We start from the raw sequence: 13500 nt of genomic DNA, 5'->3' as shown, positions 1-13500 counted from the left end.
TACTGGAAGTCAAACAGCAAGGTGGTGGCCAAGTCAGGACTCAATGCCCATGCCCTGGGCACCAAAACCACTTGTCTATAAACCAAAGAGCTCCTAAACCACAGGAAGCATGCTAGCCCCTTGTCCCACGTAATAGTGCAAAATCTCACCGGCCAAAGGACAGTGGCTGCCTCTCTTCACATCCTGCCAGACCTCCGGCCAGAAAGTACACGTGGTTATGCACCATCAGCCTCCGAACAACACAAAAACACGTCTGCTCAAGACGGGCCTTCCATCCAACACACACAGCAAAAGCACACTCGAGAGCCAAGATCCACGGCATCACAGTCACCTTCGGGGCTGGTGGTCTCTCATCTGGAGAGGATCCTGGCTTTCCTACCATTGGAATCTCTGAAACCAAGATACACCCAGGAGCTTCGGAACTCAGAGAAGCCAGCAGGCCAGGCGCCCCCCCTCCTGGCTGGAGAGCTGTGTCTGCACCCAGCTGGAGGCGCCTGCCTTGGACCTGGGGCCTCTCTTCTGGCCCCAGCCGCAGTCTCAGCACAGCACTGCCGATTATCTGAGTCTCCGGCAAGAGAAAGCTGGTGACCCAGGAGGGGAAAATGCTTTCTAACTGCCTTTGTTTTTGTTTCCATTTAAAAAGGTTAGTGAGTTTACTGCATGTGGAAAGAACCAAAGTAACAATTTCAAAGAGGCTCAGCATGCTTTGGAGCTGACCAAATATACAGAACATTTGGGTGGGGAGGAAAAGAAAGGGAAGAGAGGGAACAAGTTTATCCCACATTTACCATGTGCCACACATACGCCTTGGTGCTCCTTCCCATGCCTTCCCCTGGCTTCTGCAACAAAAATCCCAGCCAGAACCAAGCTCCAAACCCCTTAACACAGGCCATCAGGCTGTCGAGAGGCAGGCAGGGTTGCTAGACTCCAGCATGGTATGCAATAATTAACAACAGTATGGAATACAATCTGAATCATGAAATAGAATGATCCAGCTCTTAATAAAGTCATTTGATGCCTATATTTGAAAATAATATGATTTAAAGTTTAAAATCCATTAGAATAACTACTTAAGGAATTACAGGTTAGGGAGCTCCCATCATGGCTTAGAGGAAACAAATCTGACTATCATCCATGAGGATGCAGGTTCGATCCCTGGCCTCACTCAGTGGGTTATGGATTCCAGGTTGCCATGAGCTGTGGTACAGGTCACAGACGCGATTCAGGTCTGGAGTTGCTGTGGCTGTGGTGTAGGCTGGTGGCTACGGCTCCGATTGGACCACTGGCTTGGAAACCTCCATATGCTGTCAATATGGCCCTAAAAAGATTTAAAAGAAAAAAGGAATTTCAGCTTGTACTGAAGTACTTGCCTACGTTGGCATCACCCAGGCTGACAAATACCCACAATGTTTTGATAGAACCTGTGAACTAAGCTCTACTCTTATGAGCACTGTATCTTCTACGAGTGATTTTTTTGACCACAGGGAAAATTTAACATTCACTCTCTTTACTTTTTTAACATTCACTCAATGAAAATAAGTTTTCAAATACTAGAGTCATCTAGACCAGGGGTCAGCAAACTCTGGCCGGTGGGCTAGACCTGACCCACTGCCTGCCCTTGTCATGTTTTCAAATGTCTGAACAAATACCAAAAGAAGAACGCTATTTTACAATGTGAAAATTATATGAGACTCAAGTTGTGGTACACATAAATAAGGTTTTGCCACCATTTATTTATGGATCTTTGATGGCTGCTGTTGGGCTCAAAAGGCAGAGTTGATTAGTTGCAACAAAGACCATACAGTCTACAAAGCCAAAATGTTAACTCTCTGGCCCTTTACCAAAAAAAAAAAAAAAAAAAAGGAGTTCCCGTTGTGGCGCAGTGGTTAACGAATCCGACTAGGAACCATGAGGTTGTGGGTTTGGTCCCTGCCCTTCTCAGTGGGTTAAGGATCCGGTGTTGCCATGAGCTGTGGTGTAGGTCGCAGACGTGGCTCAGATCTGGTGTTGCTGTGGCTCTGGTGTAGGCCAGTGGCTACAGCTCTGATTGGTCCCCTAGCCTGGGACCCTCCATATGCCGCCGGGAGTGGCCCTAGAAAAGGCAAAAAGAAAAAAAAAAAAAGATTTTCAGACCCCCTGATCTAGATAGCCTGTCACATGGTGGTGCTGCTGGATTGAAAACACACTGAAATGATAACAGAAACAACCACCACCAGCAGCCTGGGATTAAGGAAGCCAAACCACTGTCCTGAGATACCGAGTGGGCCATTTATGAGCGAGCCCTCTGTGCCGTGCTGGAGATAACAGTGACAACATAAAAAGCCATGCTTCAGCAAAACTATGCATTCTGAGGATGCACCAAGCACACATGCACGCCCTGTACATTTCTTCTATGGGAAAATGTAGTCTGAATGATGAGAGATCCGAATCGTGTGAGGTCTTCAAGAATGCAGCCATCCTATGAAACAACAGACTTCAACTTTTTCCCTCGCTCACGCCCCCACACCCCAAGGCTGTTTCCCATATGAGGGTGTGGCCCCTCTTAAGGCTCTGTCACTTCCCTTCTATGTCAGTCTGAGGCTCATCTCCTGGGCCTTCCTCCTGCATAAAGTTTATTACACTGCTCGCCTACCCACCTTCCCCCTCCAGAGGTGTAACAGCTGCCAATGCAGGACTGCCATCTTCCTCTTTAAGATGGACAGATGTTCCAATGCTCACAAAGGCAGAGGGCAGGCCCTTCATTTCATTAGGGAAATGGACAAATGCTAAATGCTGTCCACATGCTGCCTCCTCTAGCTCCCACAGCAGGTATAGGGATCGTACACATTGTCAGTCCATTTCACAAAAGAGAAGACTGAAGTTCCAAGAGGTTAAGCTGTTCACAGCAATAACTGGCTGAGTCAGGACTGGAATGCATGGCACTTGCAGTGCAGGGCTGGACCATGCATGGCAGGGACTCAGAAAGTACTGGAAGCAGGGGCAGTGAACACATGGCAAGGCCCAAATGGAACCACGAAAGCACAGTCTCAGAAGTCACCAAGACCCGCCCCTTCCCTATGCCTAGTGAAAGCAGCCAGTCACAAGACCACCTATTGTACGATGCCAAGTATACATGATCACACACGAACACTGACATAATTTCACCGCATGGACCTCGGAAAGCCCCAACTCACACACCTCTTATATCCCTCGTAGGACCGAGGTGTTGAGTTCCTTGACGTGAGTCTGAGGAAAGAACAGTTCCTAATAAGGAGAGGAAAAGGGGAGGCCAAAACAAGCACTGGTTCTGTGTCTGGGTTCTCTCACCTGGGCCTCCCAGGTGCCTTTTCTCTGAAGGCCCCTCAGCAGCATTCACGTTATTACAACAGCTCCTGCTATGGACCTGGTGATGACATGACCAGGAACTGAATTCCCAAAATGGAATGCGAAGTCATGAAAACAAAACAAACAAACAAAAAAAACCCCAGCAACTTGAATGTTCAAGTTGGAACATTCAATTTTTTGATTAAGAAAAAACTAGAAACAACCTTGATCCCTAACAAAGGATGGGGAAACGGCTAAGGAAATCATGATAGGGCAAGACGCTGGAAATGATCATTGCATTTAAAAATAGGAACCCCCAACTATGTTCACATAAAAATCATTCCATGTGAAAAAAAGACATGCTTACATTAAAATACGGGCAAACACCAAGGAGAAAACAAGATGAGCAGTTAGTGCACTATGCAGATGTGGCAGGGGGCGGGGGCAGGGGGAAGCTGGAGGAGGCGGGCAGAGGGGAATGAGAGATGCTTTGGGCAAGTTACATGTATAGTAAAACTCACATTAAAAAAAAATAACACAATTGTGGAATTATACAGTCTTCCTGGAAGGCCAATTTGACCATATGTGTCAAATACCTTAAGAGTATTTATATCTCTTGGGAGTTCCCATCGTGGTGCAGTGGTTAGCGAATCCGACTAGGAACCATGAGGTTGTGGGTTTGGTCCCTGCCCTTGCTCAGTGGGTTAAGGATCCGGCATTGCCGTGAGCTGTGGTGTAGGTTGCAGATGCAGCTCGGATCCCGAGTTGCTGTGGCTGTGGTGTAGGCCAGGGGCCACAGCTCCGATTCGACCCCAAGCCTGGGAACCTCCCACATGCCATGGGAGCAGCCCTAGAAAAGGCAAAAAGACGGAAAAAAAGAGTATTTATATATCTCGTCCCAGAAACAGCGCTATGCATTGATATAAGTACAAAAAAGTGCACAAAAGAAGTTTTACTTATAAACAACATTGAAAAATGAAAAACAACCAACATGGCCAGAGGACTGTTTAAGTGAACACTAATATTTTTAAAAATACAGTTCCAAAAATCATGCTTTGAAGAATAGCAAATGTCAGTACATAAGAAAAATTTTTATGATGTATTAAGCAAAAACAGTAGTGAACAAAACAATGTTTAGCATAATATCAATTTATAAAACTCTGTGCGTGTGTGTGTGTGTGTGTGTGTGCATGCGCTCAGAGAGAAACTAGGAAGATAAACATTAAAAATAATGGTTGTCATTGGTTGGAGAATTATGGGCAATTTTCATTTTTCTCCTTTGTGTTTTCTGTATGTCCTATGTTTTCCACAATAAATATACCTTACCTTTATAATCAGAAAAAAATAAAGTGTTATAATATGCAGAAACTTCAAAATCAAATCAGCAATGTTGTCATCAGCCTGCAGCCTTTGACACCGGAGTCCACCTGGAGGTAAAAGCAATGTGACAGACGGTGCAGGGGTGGAAATGTCTACCCACCACTGAAACTAGGCAGCCTGGCAAAGAGGGCTCCAAAAGCCTCTAGCCCACCCCTCCAGGCAGGGGTCCACAGCACCCATGTAGCCTCTCCAGGATGCATCTCAACAGGCTTTGCCAATGGCACAAGCCAAGGGCAGCAGGAGTACCTGGAGGAGAAGAAGCTGAGCACACCTGCCACCCCCAGACGTGGGGAACCAGCCAACCCCCACCTGCCTCCACCTCCACACTCAGGCGGGAGGACTCTCTCCACCTGCCCCTGTGGCCACAGTCCTTTCACATCTGCCCACAGCAAAAAATAAGCACCCCTTTGTGCTGCATCTCTCCTGAGATTCTAATCCACCCCTTCTCTAAGCAAACCCATCAGCCTTACTCTTTAAGTGGGTTACACAGCAGTAAAAAGGAACGAGGCCCTGGTACATGCTTCAACATGGATGAACCCTTGAAGACATTATTCTTAATGAAAGAAGCCAGTCACGAAAGACCACATATTATATGATTCCACCTGTATAAAATATCTACAATCCATAGAGACAGAAGGTAAATTCATGGTTTCCATAGGCTACGGGGAGGAAGGAGCGGAGAGTGACTTCTCATGGGTGTGGAGTTTCTTTTAGAGGTGCTGAAGATATTCTGGAATTAGATCCTGGTGATGGTGGCACAACTTTATGAATAAACCAAAATCCACTGAACTGTGTACTTGAAAATGGTTAATTTTATGATATGTGAATTCTATTTAATTTTTTTAAAATTTCAAGTGGGTTACAATGAGACTTTAAAGCAGTTACACTTAGATTTCTCAGGGGTTATTAGACTGAGGCAAAAATTGACCCATTAGCCCCACAGCACATATTTTGGAGTCAGATAACTTGGGATTCCAATATCACTCTGACATCCACTTGCTGTGTGAGCCTGTCTAATTTCCTTAACCTCTCTGAGCCTCAGCTTTCTAGGCTGTAGGACAAGAAGATTCATGCCTAGCTCACATGGACAGTTGGGAGGATTAAATAAGTTAATGCAAGTAAATCTCAGTACCTGACACAGAGCTCCGTAAACATCAGTTCCTTCTCCCTTACCTGGCCAGAAGAGCCTTTGAACTTCAAGCAGAATGAAACCCTGAGCCTTGACTAATGTCAAACAGGACCTGAGTACTTGTCTGTTCTGGAAAAGACACTAAGCTAGGATGTCAGTACACACCCTGTAATGAGACTTCAAAAGTTGAAGACACAGCTCCACATTCAAGGCTCACTTTTTAAACAGCAATAGACACAGCTCTACCCTCCAGACTCACCTTATAACTAGCAATAAACTCCCCTCCCCCAGTCTCAAAGAGCTCGGTGTCCGCTGCTGTGACCCTCTCAACCCTTAGATAAGTGTTACTATTCTTGTGTCAATTAAGGATGAGGCAACAGGAGCTCAGAGGAGCCAGAAGAGGAGGTGGGCAGAGCTGAGATTTGCACCCACATCAGACGGTCTCCACAGCGCCTCATCTTGCTTTCAGCTGTCCTCTCTATTCTCAGCCACTATGCTCTGGGCAGTCAGGTCACAGCAAGGCTGGCAATGGGCTTAGCGGGTGTGGAAGGGCCGTGCCACAAGAGGACTGGCGGCCAAGCATAGAGGTGGGGGCAGGGGGCAGGCAGTGGAATCAAAAGGGCAGCTGGAGGCCAGGGAGCCAGCAGCAAAGGAAGGGGTGGGGGGACCAGAATTCAAGGCATGCACGGGTCAGAGGTCAAACAAGTGAGAGATCAATCACCCTGAGCAAATCTGAGAGGTGCGGAGGAGAAGCTGCTTTCATCCTTCCCACTGAGGCTCTGGTCTCTGGATTTAGCCTGAGAGGTGAGAAAAAAAAATGAAGGCCGCCCTTCGAGGGGCACTTCCATGCGCCTGAGACTGCTTGAAGCTTTTGACATTCTCATGAATCTCACCCACAGTATGTATGTTTTATGACTTGGCCCACCTTACAGGCCAGAAAACTGCAACACCAGAGACTGCGGAACTGTTCAGGGCTCCCAAGCAGGGCGGAGCCAAGGCCTGAACTCAGGGAACTGGCTGGAGAGTGCTCCCACCCTCCACACCCAGAGCCACCTGAAAGGAGGAGGGCCCCACTGCCCAGACGGTGCCCACCCAGTGCCTGACGACTCCCTCTTCCATCCTCCTCAAAAGGACCAGCGGTCAGAGGCCCTGCCTTACAGAAGGAACAGTCTGTTTGGCAAGTACAAATTTGTAACTTGCTGATGTGATCAGAAGGTTTCCAAGAAGGAAGCAGGTAGGGCAGCCTCCCCTCAGTGGGCGTATCCATTTTCAGAAGAAATGAATCTGAGCTTCTGAGAAAAATGGTTAGGTCAAAGACGTCGCTTGTCACACCCTGCCTCCCTCCCCCTGTAGTCATGTGGCTGCATCCCTGCTGTAAATCAAAGGCCAAGCTGCCCTTTCATCAGATGCCTACAGATAATTCCCTTGTGATTTCCCTGCTGGGGCTCAGAGGGCCACAGCCTAAAGGGTTAACATCTCATTTCCTCTCATCTTTCAAGCCTTAATCCCCATCCTGAGCTGGGTGCATTCCAAGCCCACCTGGAGCAGGTCATGACGAGCCCCGGCCCACGGCTGCCCCTTCATTTCCCCTGGCAGGAGATTAGATGGGGCGCCCATTAATCACTCATTACTTGGGTCCTTGCAGCCGGCCAGCCCTCGGGCAGCCGGCCAGCTGGCTGGAGGGTAGGGCCGTCCTGCCCGCTGCCCAGCCCAGGTCGTGGGCTGCCGAGTGCCACCCTTCTGGGACAACTACAGTGTAAGCCGGCACTTAAGACCACGCCCAAGAGGAGAGGGTCTTAGGGAGAACACTACCGGGGTACCACTCAGCGATCACTGGACCAAGGCACCAGGGATCTCATGAGCATGCACAATTCCCTTCCCAGTTAAGGGAAAAGAGAAAAAGGAAGGCAGAAAGGCACCAGTCTCTTCTGGAACAAGTAACCATCGGTAAAGAAACCTGCTGCATAGCTATTTCTTAGGTTCTTCTTGGAGGAAACTAAAGGGAAACTGGAGGAGAGAAATGGAGAGGTGAGAGGATGTTGACTGTATAATTCATAATCATCATTACCATCATATAACTACACAGCTGGGGGTGTTCATTTCTCAGGTTTGAATATTTAGCCCTCCAGACACAAACCCCTTGGACTTGAGGGGGCCTGAAATCACTTTTTCTTTAGCACATATATTGAGCACTAATTGTCTGCCAAGCACTGAGGGGGTACAGAGCAGTTAAATGGGATGAGAACTGGCATGAGGCACCCACTAGGTGCCAGGCTTTTGCCTAATGCTCTGTGTGCCCGTGCCTGGGTCCCCACACCAGGCCATAGCCACCCTTTGTTACAGATGGGGAAACCAAGGCTGGAGGTGTGAGGGGGGCCAAATAAAGGCCTGGAGAATGAAGGAAATGTGTCAATAACCAGAGCCCACCCTGGGGAAGAAGGTGTGACTCACCATGTGCAGAGGGAGGAAATGAAGGCTCTGATGCTCAGTCCTATTTGGGGAGTCCCAGGCCATTGTGACCCTAGGAGGCTTGGGGCCTCAAACCAATCCACCCTAGTCCTTCTCCCTCAGCACTTGCTCAGCCCAGGAATGCAATGAGCCTGATGGCTAGGATTACCTGCTTTTGTGGCAAGGGGGCAGGGAGCGTGTTTTCAGGACTGAACTGAAGACCTCTTGGACCAACAGAGGTCTCTGTTCTATGGTTTACTCCTCAGAGTCAAGGTCAAGGCCTCTGTTAAAAAGGACCTCTGCTACCTGGGATAAAGTGGCTTATTAACTCACCACCCACCCCTAGAACCTCACTGCAAAGGCAGCCTAGGGCAGTGGTCCTCAAATGTGAGAGTGCAGAAGCATTATCTGAGGCCATCTTTAAAATGCCCATTCTCAGGCCCTGCCTCCACCCTGGAATCTGGGTGGGGTCTTTTTTCCTCCACCAGATCCATTTTCTGTTTCATGTGTTCCAAAGATACCCCTTTCTGGTGCTCAGTGGAAAGAGCACCAGACTTAGAAAGCTGGATTCTAAGACAGGTTCAAAACCTGAGTTGGTGACCTCAGGCAAGTAAGTGGAGTTTCCTTCCTTGTAAAATGCAGATGATACCATCTCTGTCACAGGTTGTTGGGAGGATTAGAGCATCAAGCACAGCACACACAGGGCTCATTAAACATGACCTGTATGCGTTCATCAGGCTAGCAAGGCTCCAGAAACCAGGGAAGTCAATTTTGATGGGCTGGGGAAAGAAAAGAAGGCAAATCAGGCCCAAAGATGAGGGGTGGCCCAGTATCACCTCCCTACAGAGGGTGGTAAAGGGGGGGAGGGGAATCCTGTAAAAGGGCAAGAGTCAGCAAAGCAGCCTCAAGGCAGAGCCTCCCACCGAAGCTCCCCCACCACCGTCAGCCTATGTCATGCAGTAGTTATGGGCATAACGTTTCTAATCCATTATCTTCAAAGAAAAGCCAGCCAATAAACACACATAAAGCCTTTAGATCTGCACATATGTAAATAAATATCACAATTCTGCACACACACGCACAAAATAAAGATAAGGGGTGGGAAAAGTGGAGAGGAGAAGGAAAAGGAGGGAAAATTAGCCTGGAAGGTCAAATCCAGTCACATTTTCAAGTTCGCTGGGGCCTGAACAGGAGAGGCTCCAGGAGCAGAAGCCCAGGAGCTACCCTGGAGAAACTTCAGGGTAGGAGATGAGGTTTGCCCACTAGGACATGTCCAGGCTGAATACAGGCAGCTGCAAAGAATGTAGGGCAGCACCTAAAATGGGTTCAGGGAAGAGAGGGGTGAGCATGTGCAAGAAGGGCTGGGGTCCACTTGCTGGCAAAATTCAGACCAGCAGAGGGGAAGTGTGAATTTCTGAGCTGGGGGAAGGGGGCATACAAAACCACGATTAAAAGACCAGGTAAGTGGAGTGAAGGATTTCAAACAGGGAAGAACTGGGCTGCCCTTGGATCAACAGAACAGACTCAAATTAAGGGAGGCTTTAAATGCCCAGATGAAGAATGGCCTTGATTGGCACCATGTCTATACCAGCACTTTGACATCTCTGGGTCTTCTCTTAAGCTCTGCCCTCTGCCTAACATGCCTTCCCTCCTTTCAGCCTGTCCCAGCTCCCTGAACTCCTCCTCATGCTTCAAAGCCCAGCTGGAACTTTCCCAGCTCCTTCCATACCAGAAAACATTTCTCCCTCATCTGTGTCTCCTTGATGTGTTGCACCCCCACCCCCTGCCATGTTCCGCATTGTTTGTGGTTATTTCTTTATGTCTCTTTCTCTTCTGGGTGGCTATATATCATCTGCTGGCCTGTCAACAAAGCAAGGGCCAGGATACTGTCTTGTTCTTAGTTTAACAGTCCCTGGCACACAGCCGATGCCCCAAAATATCCGTTGGAGATGATTTAAATAGATGTGGATCCTGGGGAATCATTGTGATTTCTTAAAAGGAAAGATGTGGTGAAATCAGAATTTTAGGAATATTAATCTGTCAGCATGAAGACGGATTAAAATGAAGAAAGGGCCTGGTGGTCAGGCGTCAAGAGGGGGGACTATCACTGTAATGTGGACATGGTTTAAGGAGGCGGTAGAGGAAATTGAGACAGGAAGATAATTTCCTGCGATATCACAAAAGAATGTGGAAGGGACCTGATAATGAATTAGCTATAAATAAGAAAGATGGGAGGGGGAGTCGGGAGCCCTCAAACATTGAGACTCCCAGCAGCTGAGAGAAAGGTGGTGCCATGGAGAGAAATGTGGGGGATGGAGAAGGACGGATAATCAATACCCAGACTCTCTTTAGGGCAACTGACTACAATCACAACAAGCATCTCTAGGCCAAACAACAGCAACAACAACCCTCGAGTCAAAATAGCCAGTGCTGATTACTCCCAAACCCCCAGGCTGTATTTTATTTATTTATTTATTTATTTATTTCCTAACAGCCAGTTGGAACCATTTCTTCAAGGCAGGGGAGACTGAAATGAAGATAAGACCAATCTGGTGCCCTGCTGGGTGCCAGGCATGGAGGAGATCCCAGGAGCTCAAGGGACCAGCCCTCCCCACAAGAGGCCACCCAGATTGCTTGTTCAGTAGGGGATCCAGTATTTTGATCACCCAAACGCATTTCCAGGACCTCTGGGAAATTCCTGCTCCAGCCCTACAGAGGTTTATAGGAAAGTCCCAAGACTCTCATCTGCTTCCTCACATTAATTTCAGGGCTATGATTTTGTTTTCTAAAGGAATTCAACTGTGGTGCCAACAGAAATCTATAGGCATTGAGTAGTACTGTATCGAAATCATCTTTAAAATGTTTTCTTCTTTGTATTTTGAGACCCAATAAAATCCTATTAAGCCCAACCACTCCATCACTTTTATCAGTAAAGTAGAAGACATACGCAGGATATACAGGTTTTTAAGGGCTATGTGATCTTTGAAAAAATCTTTAGCCTATCCTGTGCCTTCAGCTGTGAAAGGACAGTTGGACAGGATGATTCCTTAGAGCTCTCTCAGGTCTCTATTTCTCTTATTCCAACAGGCATCCCAGGATTGCTCCAGCTACCCTGGTCCAAGGCTTCAGATTTACTTACTGCCTGCCAAAGGACGAAGGGCTGCCTGGAGCGGGTCACAAAGGAGACGGGAAAAAACGCAAGCACGCACATTCAACAGGCACTAACCGAGGCCAGGGGGCGTGGGGCTGGGTGAGGACTGCTTTAGGAGACCCTGCCCCCAGGCCCCACAAATTCCAGATACGAAGTGGGCCTGAGAATGACCTGAAAGCCTCTTTCCAAGTTAGAGCTGATGCTATTTCTAAGAAGCAGGAAAAAAAAAAAAATGCTAACTTCCAGATCGCTAAAGCTCCATTATGGGCTAGTTTGGGAAAAGCGAGTTCTCTAAGCGCGCCAAGAGGCTGCAGGTACTTGGGCTGCACTTGAGGAAGTGTCCGGAGTTGGCAGAAACAGCCCATCCTCTCGGGCTTCACACACAGTTTTGAGGCTTTCTAGAAAACCGTGTGGCCGAGGCCCCAGGCTGCGGCTCGACGCGCGCGGACCGAGATTCGACCAGCTCTCTCTCTGGCCCTGGGCGGGAGGTTGGCGGGATGGGATGGAAGCGCGCAGGCTGGGTGTGCACTCTCCTGTCCCCATCTACTCCGACCAAAAGCGCTCGGGGCCCCAACTCCACGATGGCCAAGGCTGACTGTCCTAGAGTTTCCGAGTGGAGAATGAAGTGGTGAGTGCCGGCACTGGGACAGAGCGAATCCTCCAGAAAGGGAAAGGGAGGCGCAGCCGTCCGCACGGAACAGGCGCGCGCTGACTCCCCTTGCCCGGCTCGGGCGCAGACCCCTGGCGCCCCGGACACACCCACCGCGCCTCGCGGGCCACGCCAGCCCACCCGGCCGTCCACAGGGGGCCCGAGAGGCGGGCAGCGGCCGGGTCGAGGCCCCGCGGGCTGGGGCAGGGGGCGCGCGGTGCGCGCGGCTCTGCTCACCTGGCGGTTCGCGTCCCGGAGCGGCGGACGGCCGCCTAGCCTCGCCCCCGCGTGGTTCCCGGCGCCGGGCAGCCCGGAGCCCGCCGCATGGACGGCCGCCGCTGCCGCCGCCCCGCGTTCGTCCTGCACCGGCTCCCGCTGCGGCCGGGTTCAGCGTCGGGCTGCGCGGGCGGCCAGCTGCTCGGGCGCGCGCGCAGAGCTCTGCCTCAGAGTTTGCTATCCAGAGAGCCGGGATCCGCGCTCCTTCGCTCCCTCCTCCCTCCCCTACTCACGGCCTTTTGCTGTCATCTGGAGCTGCTCCTGCCGCCCCCTGGCGGTCACCTCGGGAAGCACCGGCCTCTCAACCCACTCCCGCACCCCTGAGGGCCCCCTTACAAGGATGAGCACCCGGGATCCCTGGATACCCAGAAAACAAAGCTCAGCCCGTCCTGGCCGTCCTGGCCCCCAGACAGTCTAGGCCAAGGAAACTAGGGAGGAGGGTGACAAGAGTGAAAGGAAGAGTGGTCCGGGCAGGCCAAGTAAGAGCAAAAAGCGGTGAGACTAGGAGGTAAGTAAGCTAGGGCCAGATGGTAGAAGGTCTTGGATTCCGCACTAATCTTATCTTGAGGTTTATAGGAGCTACTGAAGGATCGAGGCACAGGAGGAATGGAGACATCCTTGCCTTTTGGAATAACCATTCTGGCTGCAACAGGGTGAAGATGAGGCTGAAGCAGGGAGCCAGCAAGAAAGTTTTTACTGTAAACAATAGCAGAAAAGAAGCCAGTGAACTCTAAGGACAGCCAAAGAGGAGCCTGGGTCTAAAAGGCACACACAATCACAATCTCACACTCACACACAAGACCTGACTCACTGGGCTCCTTCGAAGGCAAGGGAAAAGAGAATTTGGGAGCCCTCCAAATTCTAACTAGGGTTAGACAGCATGGGGGAGAGAGAAAACACACTTTCTGACAGCCAGAGGGATTCAGCATTTCCCTTATCTTAGGGTAATACTGTGTGGGATGAAAAAAGCCTGCTGCAAGACAATAATAAAAATCAAACTTTGATCTATATATCCAGGCCCTTCTTTTTACTATTATTTGGTAAATACTGTCCCAAAGAGGGCATGATGAAAGTTACCCAACTAGCTAATGGCAGGAAAATTACTAGAGCCCAGTTTCCTGGTTCCTAATGCAGTGCCACATTCTTTAAATTCAAAAGCAAATG

The 13500-nt window shown here is 49.4% G+C and overlaps 1 protein-coding gene across 1 annotated transcript in view; it reads right to left on the bottom strand.

The window, feature by feature from the left end:
- THSD4 (thrombospondin type 1 domain containing 4) overlaps positions 1-12581 on the bottom strand; it is a 549832-nt gene extending 537251 nt beyond the window's left edge. The window contains exon 1 of the mRNA XM_047767202.1: positions 12298-12581. The gene's annotated coding sequence lies outside the window, so the exon portion shown is untranslated. The remainder of the gene's footprint in view (positions 1-12297) is intronic.
- Between the last annotated feature and the right edge of the window lie 919 nt (positions 12582-13500).

This window comes from Phacochoerus africanus, chromosome 2 (genome assembly GCF_016906955.1).
Source record: "Phacochoerus africanus isolate WHEZ1 chromosome 2, ROS_Pafr_v1, whole genome shotgun sequence".
NCBI lineage: Eukaryota > Metazoa > Chordata > Mammalia > Artiodactyla > Suidae > Phacochoerus > Phacochoerus africanus.
This window is presented reverse-complemented; position numbering and strand designations above follow the sequence as displayed.